Genomic DNA, 12707 nt, shown 5'->3' with positions numbered 1-12707 from the left:
GGCGGCAGACGCTCGTTTTTGGATCGTTATTCTTCGGTCATTTGTGGCGACCGGGGGGGAAACGAGTGCTTCACCGACACCTACCGGTCTGGAGTTTGGAAGTGACATTTTATTTTTATTTTTATTTTTTTTTAAGTTGGGTTTTTGCTCCGTTTTGCAAATAGCAAAAACCGGGTCAGTACAGTTTCAATCGAAAAGTGCACATTCTTCAACCCCACACTACACGACTTTTCAAATCGTCAAAAGATGTTGAAAATGTGATAGACCCCACACATCACGACATTTTATTTGTAAAGTGTGTGGAGAGCAACGATGTGCTCGAACAGCACACCACACTAACCCATTCCATACACCAAGAAACTCGCTGAATTGAGTTACAATACAAACACGTACAACATCAGAGCACAAAAAGAACGAAGAAAAAGATCCATATTTACAACAAATCTAGAATAAAATACAAATAAACAAAAATAACAAGCAGCAGTCTTTCCAGAAAACAAAATGAAAATGTTACTGTACATTTCCGATGCAATCTTTATTTATTTCTGAGGCTTTGTTTGATAACTTTGTTTAATATACTGTTTATTTTGTATATTACATCTGTAGTTCATTTAAATTTCTTGTTATAAGTTATTTTGTTATGTTAAAGTAAATGCTTCTTATTAAATCTACAACAATGAATAACATCTTTGGCCAAAATAATTATATTCTTTTTTTCCCTGTTCTTTTTCCTTAAAATGTGACAGCGGGACCAGGCTACATTATAAAATGGCCATGATGATGTGTTGGTTCTATTTAATTCTATTTATTCTAGAAGAATTTCTATGAGGTCGCCAAGATGGCGCCTTGTACGGTCGCTTCGGTGTTTCGGTATGCGTTATGTCTCATTTTGTTTGTTTTTCACCAATATTTTACTTATTGTTTTACATTTATGGTTCATGTATGCACCGAACACCAAGACAAATTCCTTGTTCGTGTAAACTTACTTGGCAATAAAGACTATTTTGATTCTGCTCAGAAAATATTAATATTCGTTTCTGCAGGAAATTATGCAAAAGGAAGAAGAAAAAAATACAGTTTTGTGCTTTGCTGACTGTGGGAGTTTTCTTTTTACCTTCTTATTGTATTTTCCATTTCAATCTAACCACTCGGGGAGCACAAGCCAGTGTATCATCAGTGCCGGTCCCAAGCACGGATGAATAGAGAGGGTTGCGTCAGGAAGTGCATCCGGCGTAAAAACCATGCCAAATCAAACATGCGGACAACAAATCTGATTTCCATACAGGATCGGTCGAGGCCCGGGTTAACAATGACCGCCACCGGTGCCGTTAGCCAACAGGGTGCCAGTGGAAATTGTGCTACTGTTGGCTGAAGAAGAGGAAGAAGAGGGGAAGGCGTGTCGGAAACAGCAGGAGAGGAAGAAGGGTAGGAGAGTAGAGTTGAGAGTAGGAACTTTGAACGTTGGCACTATGAAGGGTAAAGAGAGAGAGCCGGCTGACATGATGGAGAGAAGGAAGGTAGATGTACTATGTGTACAAGAGACCAGGTGGAAGGGGAGTAAGGCCAGGAGTATCGGAGCCGGGTACAAACTGTTCTACCATTGAGTGGATGGCAGGAGAAATGGGGTAGGGATAGTCTTCAAGGAAGAATATGTCAAGAGTCTTTTGGAGGTGATGAGAGTGTCGGACAGAGTGATGAGCATGAGGCTGGAAATTGATGGGGTGATAATGAATGTGGTCAGTGTATATGCTCCCCAAGTTGGGTGTGAGAGGGAAGAGAAAGAAGAATTCTTTAGTGAGTTGGATGTAGTGGTGGAGAGCGTCCCCAAGGGAGAGAGAGTGGTCGTTAGAGCAGATCTCAATTGGCATGTTGGTGAAGGGATCAGAGACATAGGTGACGAGAAGGTGATGGGTAGGTATGGTGTCAAGGAGAGGAATGTGGAAGGACAGATCATGGTGAATTTCGCCAAAAGGATGGAATTTGCTGTTATGAATACGTATTTCAATAAGAGGGAGAAACACAGGGTGACATACAAGAGTGGAGGAAGGTGCACACAGGTGGACTACATCTTATGCAGGTGGTGCAATCTGAAAGAGATTAGCAACTGGAAAGTGGTGGTAGGGGACTGTGTTGCAAGGCAGCATCCTACAGATGGTGGTCTGTAGGAAGACTTTGGATGCAAAGAAGAGGAAGAGAGTGAAAGAAGAGCCAAAGATAAAATGGTGGAAGTTGAAAAAGGAGGAGTGTTGCATGCGTTTAAGGAAAGAGGTAAGGCAGGCAATAGGTTGGAATGAATGGTTCCCAGATGACTGGGAAACAACTGCAGAAATGGGAGGGAGACGGCCAAGAAGGTACTTGGTGTATCATGCGAGAAGAGGAAGGAAGACAAGGACTCTTGGTGGTGGAATGAGGCAGTACAGGAGCATAGAGCATAGAGCAGAAGAGGTTGTTGAAGAAGAAATGGGATGGTCAGAGAGATGAAGAAAGTAGACAGGAGTACCAGCTGATGCGGTGCAAGGCGAAGAGAGAAGTGGCAAAGACAAAGGAAAAGGCATACGACGAGTTGTATGAGAGGTTGTACCGATTGGCAAGACAAAGGGACAAGGGGATGTACAGCAGATTAGGGTGATGAAGGATAATGATGGGAATGTGCTGACTAGTGAGGAGAGTGTGTTGAGAAGGTGGAAAGAGTACCTTGAGGAGTTGATGAATGAAGAAAATGAGAGGGAGAGAAGAGCAAATTAGCAAGGATGAGGTGAGAACAGCATTAATGAAGATGAAGAGTGGAAAGGCAGTTGGCTCAGATGACATACCTGAAGAAGCATGGAAATGTTTAGGTGAGATGGCAGTGATATTCCTAACGAGACTGTTTAACACCATCCTGGAAAGGGAGAGGATGCCGGAGGAGTGGAGAAGAAGTTTACTGGTACCCATCTTCAAGAATAAGGGCGAGGTACAGAGCTGTCGTAACTACAGGGGAATAAAGTTGATCAGCCACAGCATGAAGCTATGGGAAAGGGTAGTGGAGGCTAGGTTAAGAGGAGAGGTGGGGATTCTAACAAAATAACGTCACAATATATACATATATAAATCTATGTAATCACATAAATGTATATGCACACACATAATGATGAACACAACTTCATAGAACCCCAGTCACATATTTTCCATTATTCACATAAATTCCACAGACATCCAAGCCTTGGAGTCCAGACACAGATATCAGTATTTAGGCCTCACCGCATCCCACAGACATTCCAAAGCCTTGGAGTCCCAGACGCAGCTGTCATTGTTCAGGCCTCACCTTGACGCAGCTACAGAGAGCGAGAACAACATTCGTCACATAGTTTACCAATGACCAGTAACGTCCAACTGACTATATATTGTTTCTGACATGCCACAATAAACCGTTCGACTCAAAGAGTTGCTCCTTAGCACATCTCTAATCTGACCCTTGTACAAGTAAAACCAACGTCTGTCTGCTCTTTATTTAAGACCACGGATTGACAAACTGAAGATCAAAGCAACCCTTTAATTTCTGTAAGAGGGATCAGCGAGCCGCAGTATAGTTTTATTTCAGGAAAGAGTACTACAGATGCAATGTTTGCTTTAAGAATGCTGATGGAAAAATATAGGGAAGGCCAGAGGGAGTTGCACTGCGTCTTTGTGGATTTAGAGAAAGCATATGATAGGATGCCCAGAGAGGAAGTGTGGTATTGCATGAGGAAGTTGGGGGTGGCAGAGAAGTATGTAAGAGTGGTACATGATATATATAAAGGCAGTCAGACAGTAGTAAAGGTGTGCAGTAGGCGTGACAAAGGCATTCAAAGTGGAGGTGGGATTGCATCAAGGATCAGCTCTGAGCCCTTTCTTGTTTGCAATGGTGATGGACAGGTTAACAGCTGAAATCAGGCAGGAGTCTCTGTGGATTATGATGTTCGCGGATGACATTGTGATCCGTAGCGAGAGTAAGGAGCAGGTTGAGGAGAGCCTGGATAAGTGGAGGCATGCATTAGAGAGAAGAGGAATGAAAGTCAGCAGATGTAGGTGGATGAGTTCAAGTACTTGGGGTCGACCATCCAAAGCAGCAGAGAGTGCGGGAGAGAGGTGAAGAAGAGAGTACAGGCAGGGTGGAGTGGGTGGAGAAGAGTGTCCGGAGTGATCTGTGACAAAAGGGTTCCAGCAAGAGTGAAGGGGAAGGTCTACAGCAGCAGTCCCCAACCTTTTTTATGCCACGGACCGGTACTACGTCAGACAATATTTTCGTGGACCAGCTACAAGGTGTGACAGAAATATACGCCAAACGGCATTACAAACAACAGGATATGTATTATCTGTATAACTATAATAATTTATTGTGAGCAAAAAAACATTAAACATTCAAGTTTAGTCTTGTTATTCATTTCAAGTCTTGGAAAACACACATCAGAATCTAGCTCCCACTCATCCAAAAGAGGAACAACACACCTCTTTCAGGCATCAAAAGTGAAATATTTTGAGTAAAATGTGATTGATGGTTAAACTACCAGGTCAAAAATTCTCAAGAACAAATAGATGTCACCGGGATCAACTAAAGCAAATCGTACAATATAAAGTGCATACAATTTACAACTCTCCCTAACACTGGATCAGTAGGAACTCTCGGCTTGTTACTCTGCAACAAGACGGTCCCATCACGGGGTAATGGGAGACAATGACACCCGAAGTGTGTTCCGAATGTCCAGTTTGCTCCGTAGTTTAGTTTTGGTTGCCGTTACTGCAGAAAACCCTGCTTCACAAAGATATGATGTTGCAAATGGAAGCAGGGTTTTCAGGGCCTTTGGGGTGATCTCAGGATACTCTGCTTTGATTTTGATCCAGAATGTCGACAGAGTTATTGTCTCAAACATACTTTTAAAGCCGCAATCATTTGCGATCTCCAGCAGTTGATCTTCTTCCAGCAGGAGCATGCTCGATTCACCTGCTGCGTTCACAAATGGATTGCAAATTCATTCCTTCCCAGTTCGCGGGTCTTTTGTTTTTGGGAAGTAACGCTCGAACTATTTCGCCTCTTTTGATGCAGGACTCGCTGGCTATCGACCGTAATTCCAGTATCGACAGAGCCGCATATTCTTCCCTCCCCCCACCCCCTAGGGCGTACAGCCAATCGGCCCCTTAACGGGGTCTCCGGCCCCGAAGCCAGAGAATGACTGGCACTGCTGGGATTCGAGACGCGGCAGTGATGGTCAGCGGTCAGCAAACGTCTTTACCTCTGAGCCATCCAGAGGCCCGAAAGTTATTTATTCTTTCTTTGCGACCCGGCACCACATGACCCGCGACCCTGTAGCGGGTCCTGACCCCAATGTTCGAGACCGCTGGTCTACAGGACGGTAGTGAGACCCGCTATGTTGTAAAGTTAAGAGGCGGTGGCACTGACAAAAAGGCAGGTGGCTGAACTGGAGGTGGCAGAGTTGAGGATGTTGAGATTTTCATTGGGAGTGACAAGGATGGACAGGATTAAGAATGAGTACATTAGAGGGACAGCTCAAGTTGGACAGTTTGGTGGAAGAGTGAGAGAGACCAGATTGAGATGGTTTGGACACGTGTGTAGGAGAGATGAGAGTTACATTGGGAGAAGGATGCTGAGGATGGAGCTGCCAGGCAAGAGGAAAAGAGGGAGGCCAAAGAAAAAGTTTATGGATGTGGTGAGGGAGGACATGCAGGTGGTTGGTGTAAGGGAGGAAGACGCGCAGAACAGAAGGTATTGGAGGCCAATGATCTGCTGTGGCGACCCCTAACGGGAGCAGCCCAGAGAGAGAGAAGAAGATTGCATTTTCCATTTAATTTATTATTTATTTATTTATTTGGCGAATTATTTATCCGATGGTCCGGCTCGAAATTCGTCACAAGGGATAGGATACAGGTAGGGTACAGGCTGCGGTTAGTTCCCGCCTGTCGCACTCCCTGATTTTGGGCACAGATTGGCCAGGGTTTGACGCGTTGATGAGAGAGGCTGGGGGAGTGCATTCACAGCCGGTAGGGAAATGTGAGTGTTGATGTGATTAGGGACAGGTTATATCGAGTGACCATAACCCAATGGCCGGTCACCTCGGTCATGAAGAAACATGACAGCGGATAATGGCCCGCTTCTATTGGCCGGGCATTTGGGCAGATGTGCGTAAATGGTGCGCTGCGTGTCCTGAGTGCCAGGTAGTCAACCCTCTGGCCACGCCAAGAGTGCCGTTAAGGCCCTTCTCCATAGCCGAGGCCCCGTTCGAAAGACTCGGTATGGACCTCATCAGGCTGTTAGACCGTGGGGTACCAGTGCCCTGCGCAGTATTACGGCCAAAGGTGTGGCGCAGGCGCTGTTTCAGGTCATCTGCTCGACCATGGCACTACCTTTATGTCACGTACACTTCGGGAACTTTACGAGTTCCTAGGCGTCCGCTCAATTCGGACGAGCGTTTACCATACCCAGACTGATGGCCTGGTGGAGCGGTTTAATAAAATGCTGAAAAACATAATTTGGAAGTTCGTTCACAACGATAGCCGTAATTGGGACAAGTGGTTGGACCCCCTGTTGTTTGTGGTGCGGGAGGTTCCCCAGGCTCTTTCTCCCTATGAACTCTTCTTTGGCAGGAGACCCTGGGGGATGCTAGACCTAATTAAAGAAAACTGGGAGGAAGGTCCTAGCACAAGTAAGAATGAAATACAGTATGTTATGGACCTAAGAGCAAAGTAACACACGCTGATTCAGCCGTTATCACGGAAGATATTTTCTCCAGGCTCAGGAACATCAGCGCTTCTTATACAACAACAACAATTTGCACCAGGAGATAAGGTGTTAGTGTTCCCTACGTCCAGCTCTACGTCCAGCTCGTCCCTATGTCCAGGCCCTTGCCACTGCTCGTGGAGTGGCAAGGGCCTTTTGTGGTCACACCACGGGTTAGCGAGGTCGATTATGAGGTCGAACGGTCTGACAGGCAGGGGGCAACACAGATTTATCACCTAAACCTCTTAAAAGAATGGAGGAAGGGGGTGTCTGTGGCTTTGGTTGCAGCGGTCTCTGAGTGGGATGAGTTTGGGCCGGAGGTTCAAAAAGTGGCCGATCATACAGCGGCCCTGTTAAGTGACCATCTCTCTCTGTCCCAGAGGGCGGACGTAGCTGCACTTCTGCATCGCTTCTCTGATGTTTTCTCCTCTCTGCCAGGCCTCACCTCCCTCATACACCACCATGTGGAGAGGACCCCAGGGTGTCGCCTGCCCGAACACAAACGCAAGATCGTGCTGGCGGAATTAGAGGCCATGCTGGACATGGGCGTAATAGAGGAGTCCACGAGTGACTGGTCTAGTCCCATCATGCTGGTGAGTAAGCCTGAAGGGTCAGTCCGGTTTTGCGTGGACTACCGAAGGGTGAATGCGGTGACCAAGTTCGATGCCTACCCAATGCTGTGAGTCGATGAACTCCTCGACCGGGTAGGTACAGCTCGTTTTTTCACGACACTGGATTTAACCAAGGGCTACTGGCAGATTCCCTTGTCTCAGGAGTCAAAGGAAAAATCTGCGTTCTTCACGTCATTTGGCTTATACCACTTTCACACACTCCCGTTCGGGTTGTTTGGTGCCACCTTTCAGAGACTAATGGACCGCTTCTGCATCCGCATGTTGCATATGCCGCGGCCTACCTAGATGACATTATTATTCACAGCAACACCTGGGAGCGGAATATGCAGAATGTGGGTGCTGTACTGGAGTCCCTGAGGCGGGCTGGGCTCACCGCCAACCGTGGGACAGCGGGAGGTACAGTATCTGGGGTACCACTTGGGGGAAGGCCTGGTCCGACCCCAGCTTGATAAAACCGTGGCGGTCGCAACCACGTCAAAACCAAAGACCAAGAAGCAGGTGAGGCAGTTCTTGGGACTGGCCGGCTACTATAGGAGGTTTGCCCCCAACTTTAACCCAGCTAACCAGCCCCTTGACTGACTTAACTCGAAAAGGTGCTCCAGATCTGGTCCAGTGGTGAGAGAAGTGCCAACAGGCGTTTGCGAGGGTTAAGTCAGCTTTCTGTGGGAAGCCAGTGCTGTATAACCCTAACTGCTCTCTCCCTTTCTGTCTGGAGACCAATGCGTCGAACAGAAGGCTGGGCACCGTCCTGTCCTGAGGGGACTGAGCGTCAGGTGCTGTACCTCAGCCAAAAGCCCTCAGACCGGGAGTCGAGGTACAACACGGTGGAGAAGGAGTGTCTCGCCATCAAATGGGCAGTCGGTTCCCTAATACCTCGTGGGACAAGCTTGCACCCTCTGTTCGGACACCCTGCTGCAGTGGCTCCATGAAGGACGCAGGCGCAGATGGTCGTGGCTGACTTTCTCTCCAGCTCTGGGGGGGGGGGGGGTGAGAGGGGAATTGGCTGTCGGCTGGACCGCTCCCCAGCCTAAGGCGGGCAGTGGGGGTATGTGGCGGACAAAGGGGCATGGTCAAGTACCGGCTGCGGACGACAGCACGGTTCCCTTTTCCCGTGGCCACCAAGCTGCCTTGAATTGGTCCAAATCAATGCAGGGTTTTCTTAATGTTTTGTCTCTCTTACAGTGAGAGCAAGGGCGCACGGCTCGTGAGCAGCCCAGGAGTGGAACAACAATCCTCCTGCCCCCGAGAGGACTATTGGCAACATTAATAATAGATCCTCAGAAATATATAATTGTGGCCTGCGTGCCAGACAGTGAACAATAAATCGCAAGCCATGTTGGCGCACCACGGCCAAAAAGACTCCCCATCTCCCTCCCTGAACCCTTATCTGTGGGAAGAAATTCCCACAAACTCATTGGGTCAATATTTCATTGGTTGTTCTCAGACATGAAATTTTAGGTATTTCAGGCTATTTATAAAACATTTGTGGGTGAAGCCCCCGATGCCCACCCCTAACGACACCACTGATATCTCCTACTTTAAAACTTTTATTCAAGTAGTGAGTGACTTTCCCTTTTCTCTGAGTAATTTTTTAGTAAGATGTCTCTACTTTTACTCAAGTGTGGCATTCAAGTACTCGTCCGAGACCCCGTCCATCTCCTTGTCCTCCGCTAAATGGGCCACGTCCTCATCGGAGCAGGGACCCCCAGGGTCGACATCCTCCGCCTCTGAAACATCACTGGAGGACGCAGACAATAGAGGTGGTGGGGTCTGCGGTCGGGAGGGTTGACTCGGTCTGGAGGGCTGGTCAGGATGGCGTTGATGGAACTTCCTGATGAGGGTGTGGTCCAGAATATGCCTCGCAGGGACCCAGGACCTCTCCTCCGGGCCGTAACCCTCCCAATCCACCAGGTACTGCAGGCCTCTCCCACGCCGGCGGGAACGTAGGAGACGGCGGACAGAGAAGGCAGGACCCCCGTCAATGAAGCGCGGAGGAGGCGGGGGAGGCGCCATGGGGACCAGAGCACTCTCCCAGACTGGCTTGACCTTGGACACATGGAAGGTGGGATGGACGCGCATGGACCTGGGGAGCTTGAGCTGCACTGCCACCGGGTTGACGACCTTCTCGATCTTGAATGGGCCGATGAACCGAGGAGCCAGCTTCTTAGAGTCCACCTTCAGGGGGAGGTCCCGGGTGGAGAGCCAGACCTTCTGGCCCGGCTGGTACTCCGGGGCCTGGGAGCGGCGACAGTTGGCGGCAGAGGCGTTGCGGCCAGCGGCTCGGAGGAGGGCGGCCTGGGCCCTGGTCCAGGTCCTGCGACAGCGGCGAATGAAGGCCTGGACGGACGGGCAGGAAGCCTCCCTCTCAAAGGTCGGGAACAGAGGCGGTTGGAAGCCGTAGGCGCACTGGAAGGGGGAGAGGCCTGTGGCCGAACTGGTCAGGGTGTTGTGGGCATATTCCACCCACAAAAGCTGCTCAGACCAGGACGACGGGTGTTGAGACGTCATGCAGCGCAGGGCCGTCTCCTTCTCCTGGTTCTTCCGCTCCGTTTGGCCATTGGACTGGGGGTGGTACCCTGAGGACAGGCTGACGGTGGCCCCCAGGAGCGAACAGAACTCCCTCCAGAAGACCGAGGCGAACCTGGGACCCCGGTCGGATACCACATCTACCGGGATGTCATGGAGGCGGAAGACGTGATACAACAGTAGCTTGGCGGTGCCCTTGGCCGACGGGAACTTCGGTAGAGGCACGAAGTGAGCCATCTTGCTGAACCAGTCCACCACGGTCAGGATAGTAGTGTTGCCGCTAGACGGTGGCAGACCGGTGACAATGTCCAAGGAGATGTGAGACCAGGAGCGATGAGGAACCGGCAGTGGGTGTAGGAGACCGGCAGGAGCAAGAAGAGAGGGTTTGTGCTGGTTACAGGTGGGGCAGGCATTGACGAACCCTCGGACGTCCTCACCCAGGGAGGGCCACCAGAAGCGACGCTGGACGACCTCCTTCGTCCGCTGGATCCCCGCGTGGCAGGTGAGTCGGGAGTTGTGGGGACCGGAGGTCAGGCAGGACGAACAGACGGTCGGGCGGACATGCGCTGGGTCCAGGTTGGTCCTGGGCGGAGGCTCTGACTATCTCTCCCACCTCCCAGGTGAGTGTGGCAACTAGACGGGAGGACGGTAGAATGTTGTCAGGGTCAGCAGCGTCTTCCTCCTCCTCCTGGAACTGCCGGGACAGGGCGTCAGGTTTGACATTGCGTGACCCCGGCCGATAGGAGAGGGAGAAATTGAACCTAGTAAGGAAGAGCGCCCAACTGGCTTGACGGGAGTTCAGTATCCTGGCGGACTGAATATACTCCAGGTTCTTGTGATCAGTCCACACCAGGAACGGCAGCTGGGTTCCCTCTAGCCAGTGTCGCCACTCCTCCAGGGTCAATTTGACGGCGAGAAGCTCCCTATTCCCGATGTCGTAGTTCCTCTCGGCCGGGGTCAAACGCCTGGAGAAGAAGGCGCAGGGATGGAGCTTCTGGTCGGAGGCGGTTCTCTGGGAGAGAACAGCTCCGACTCCCACGTCGGAGCTCAGGCAATACCAGAATGGGAGCTGAAGTGAACCGTGCCTTCAGGGCCAGGAAGGCGTCATTGGTGGCGGCTGACCACAGAAACGGCACCTTGGAGGAGGTTAGGGCTGTGAGGGGGGCAACCACCGTGCTGTAGCCTCGGATGAACCTCCGATAGAAGTTGGCAAAACCGAGGGCGGGCCAGGTGGTGACAGGCGGAGACCTTGGTGGAGTCCATCTGGATGGTCCCCCTCCCCACGACATACCCCAGGAAGGAGACGGACGGGACGTGAAACTCACACTTCTCCGCCTTCACAAAGAGTTCTCCAGGAGGCGCTGCAGGACCATCTGGACGTGGTGGAAGTGCTCAGCTTGGGATCGGGAGAAGATCAGGATGTCGTCGAGGTACACAAAGACAAATTTGTTGAGCATGTCCCTGAGCACGTCATTGACCAGGGCCTGGAAGACGGCGGGGGCGTTGGTGAGACCAAAGGGCATCACCAGATATTTGTAGTGACCGGAGGGAGTGTTGAACGCCGTCTTCCATTCGTCCCCCTCTCGAACCCAGACCAGATGGTAGGCGTTGCGTAAGTCAAGCTTGGTGAACACCGTGGCCCCCTCCAGGAGTTCGAAGGCTGATGAGATGAGGGGCAGGGGATAGCGGTTCTTGACCGTAATGTCGTTGAGACCGCGATAGTCAAAACAGGGGCGAAGCGACTTGTCCTTCTTCTCCACGAAGAAGAAGCCCGCCCCCGCCGGGGATGAGGAGGGACGGATGATGCCCGCCTCCAGGGTATCGTTAATATAGGTGTCCATGGCCTCTCTCTCTGGGGAGGACAGGGAGTACAGGCGAAATCTGGGGGGGGTGGAGCCGGGCTGGAGGTCGATGGCAATATCGTATGGCCTGTGCGGAGGAAGGGATGCCGCCTTGGCCTTGCTGAAGACCTCCCTGAAGTCGAGGTACTCGGCGGGGACCCCCAACATGTCAGGTGCGGAGCTGGAGCAGGTGGGTGGCTGAGGTGCGGCGGCTTGCTTCAGGCAGACCTGATGGCACGCAGGACTCCATCCCAGAATAGCCCCTGTGGTCCAGTCGAGATGTGGGTTGTGACGCCGGAGCCAGGGGAACCCCAGGAGGAGAGGGTGACGAGGTGAGTGCAGGATGCAGAACTGTATCGTCTCGTGGTGGTTGCCGGACAGGATCATGCGGATGGGCACCGTCTGATGGGTGACTGTCCCCAGGAGGCTGCCATCCAGGGCAGTGGCAGGAACCGGAGAAGGCAGGAGAACTCGACCAACACCCAGCTGCCGTGCTAGGTTATCGTCGATGATGTTAACATCGGAACCAGAGTCAATAAGTATGGCGAGGGAATGTGAGCCTTGGGGCAGCAGCAGCCAAGCCTGACACAGGGGGCATGGGTTGGAGGAGGGTTTGGAGGTGTGGCCCACCAGGACCTCCTCCCTCACTGGGGAGCCCGGCCTTTTACCGGACACCCGGAGATTTAGTGTCCAGCTAGACCGCAGTAGAGACAAAGGTTCCCCACCCGGCGTCTCTCCTTCTCTTCCGGGGTGAGGCTGGCCCGGCCAACCTGCATGGGAGGGGCCTCACTCGTGGGTTGACGGGCCGGAAGAGCTGGCGGCCCGGAGGAACCTGGGAGACGGGTTGCTGGGCCGCGCTCCACTTGGCTCCGACGCCTCTCTCGCTGCCGAGCCTGGATGCGTCAGTCGATACGGGAAGCAAGCTCAATTATGCCATCGAGAGAGGTGGGCAGGTCA

The sequence above is a fragment of the Zeus faber genome, assembly GCF_960531495.2.
Source record: "Zeus faber genome assembly, chromosome: 10".
In the NCBI taxonomy this organism is placed as follows: domain Eukaryota; kingdom Metazoa; phylum Chordata; class Actinopteri; order Zeiformes; family Zeidae; genus Zeus; species Zeus faber.
This window is presented reverse-complemented; position numbering follows the sequence as displayed.